The 2500-nt window shown below is 50.2% G+C and overlaps 1 protein-coding gene across 2 annotated transcripts in view; it reads right to left on the reverse strand.

Annotated features, from left to right (window-relative positions):
* The window catches only part of kalrna (kalirin RhoGEF kinase a), a 141060-nt gene that overhangs the window by 112163 nt on the left and 26397 nt on the right, over nt 1-2500 (reverse strand). The gene's annotated exons all lie outside the window — the stretch shown is intronic.

A 2500-nucleotide genomic window follows, 5' to 3' on the forward strand; every position in this document is an offset into this window, starting at 1 on the left:
TAGCTCCCCCGAGTCACTCCACCTGAGGGCTTCGTTTTACGGCCCAGAATCTCACTGCAGCCCTGCCGGCCGGAACGGCACGGCCTTCCAAGTCCGTTAAAACCTCTTCAGTATAATCGTCAGTACTGTGATAGTAAAAACTAAAACGGAACAAGCATGGGCTACAGTTTGTGTGCTTTAATTCAGCGGTGGAGAACATCATTGTGGAAGGGTTTTGGCCTTCGTGTCAATCTCGGAATGCAGAGCGCGATGCTGGCGTGTTCTGCCTTAGTGCACTAGAACCAGGCTTGCTTAACGTTTCTGCGTCGGACCTTTGATTAAAACCAGCGTTTGTGATTCAGTAGGGCTTATTGGCTACTGAAGAGCACACAGAGAGGCTTTAATGAAAGAGACTCCACAGAGAACGGTCAAAGAATGTTCGGTAAGGGCTTCAACTCTTCTCTGAAATCAGCCTGGGCTTCCAGTGTTCCGTATCGGATTACCCCAAAGCTGATTCATCCAGAATTAGGGAATCTATTTTTTTCGAGGTGAAGGGAGAACAATTGAGGTTTGTTGGAAAAGGAATGCTTACAGTACAAGAGGGACTTTGTGCTGCCCCGCACCTTGCTGTGTGTCCAGCGTGCGGGATGGACGTCCACTCACTTCTGACTGGGAGCTGGAAGTCAGTGCCTGAGGGAGCTGTTAGATCAAAGATCTGAAGGTAAGCAGGTCGTGCGGTTCGACCTCTGACATGGCACCATTTTTGCACATGTTCTCTGGGATAGAAGAAACACAGCTACAGAGCTCTGCAAATGCAGAGAGAGAGAGAGAGAGAGAGAGAGAGAGAGAGAGAGAGAGAGAGAGAGAGAGAGCATTGTTGTTTATAGCAAAGGAACTCTCCTGTGAGGTAGCTGTTACCGAGGAGACCCTGGTACACACCCACTGTCTCCTGTGGTACATACTCCTGAATGGAAATGGGCTTGTGTGTGACTGATAAAAGTGAAGTGTACTGTGATACTGGTGCAGTCTTTTCTCATATTATCAATCCACTAAGGGGTTTTAGACTATTAAGTTGAGGACTGAATCATCCACACACACACACCCCCCCCCCACACACACACAAGCGTAAACACACAAACACACACTTTCACAATGCCACACTAATACTGCTCTGCCACATTTCTTGTTAAGTGTGTTTACACACATAGCACCATTACAGCAGCAGCTCAGCATAAGTGCACACTGCGATCTGGTACAAGTTTCAGAACATTACATATAACGGAACATTTCTGAAATAAAGCGAAAAGTATGCCAGGCGGCCTGCTGCTCAGCTTAAGCAGAAGTGAAGAATAGCTCAAATGGAGCAGTTGGGAGGGAAATCAGAACAAAATGACAAAGAACCGCTGAGTCTCGTAGAAAACCTTTAATGCTAGCATTTAAACGGATCAAAACCAAAAAAATCTTATTTTTCAGTAATAGGACTAATAACACACGCACACACACACACACATTCTCCTCCCCCCGATGCATCCATGCTAATGTGTTATGAGACTGAGCACAGAGACACATTAGTCTAATTCATCCGTCAAAGGGAGATCTAATCCGATCCATCAGCCTGGCCCGTGTCCACTGGGGGGGGTTCACTGCTGCCCTGTGCTCAGCAGGTCCTCAGGGACATGACCAAGCCATGGGGGAGGAGCAGAGTTCCTCATCCTTCATCCCGCTTTGTCCTCTCATGGTTCTTGCTCTCCAGTGAATGGCTAAACTGCCTCTGGCATGTTTCTCTACCCTCCCACGCACCTCCTCCCACGCACCTCCTCCCACGCGCCTCCTCCCACGCACCTCCTCCCACGCTCCATCACTGTCAGCTGCCTCCGGGATGCACAGAGGTGCTGTCTGACTCACCCAGCCTCGCGCTCTCTCCCGCTTATCACAGGAGCGTCACCGCTGCTCCATGGTGGACCATGTCCTCCTTCTCTCTCTACGCCCCTCTACGTCCCTCTCTCCAGCCCACGCTCTGCCTGTCTGCCTCCGTCTCTGCTCTGCTGCACCTGCCCATGGCTTTGCCGTGCACTTTCACGTTTGCTAGGTTATAGTTTGTCTCTCTCTCCTCACATGTCCCTTGCACTCTGTCTGTCTGTCTGTCTATGTCAAGCTCTCATTCTCTTTGGTCATCCAGTAACTGGTGCATGTCTTAGCAGCAGAGTTTGTCTTTCTTGCACTCTGCTTCACCCTGCCTCACCCTGCCTCACCCTGCCTCAGATGAGACAACACCAGGGCAGCGGTGAACACACTCCTCCCCCCCCCCCAGTGGACACGGGCCAGGCTGATGGATCGGATTAGATCTCCCTTTGACAGATGAATTAGACTAATGTGTCTCTGTGCTCAGTCTCATAACACATTAGCATGGAGGCATCGGGGGGAGGAGAGTGTGTGTGTGTGTGTGTGTGTTTGGGGGGGAGAAGGAAAGAGGGGGACAGAGAGAATGAGAGAGAGATAGATGAAAGTAAGGAGAGAAAAG

This window comes from Electrophorus electricus, chromosome 2 (genome assembly GCF_013358815.1).
Source record: "Electrophorus electricus isolate fEleEle1 chromosome 2, fEleEle1.pri, whole genome shotgun sequence".
Taxonomy (NCBI): domain Eukaryota; kingdom Metazoa; phylum Chordata; class Actinopteri; order Gymnotiformes; family Gymnotidae; genus Electrophorus; species Electrophorus electricus.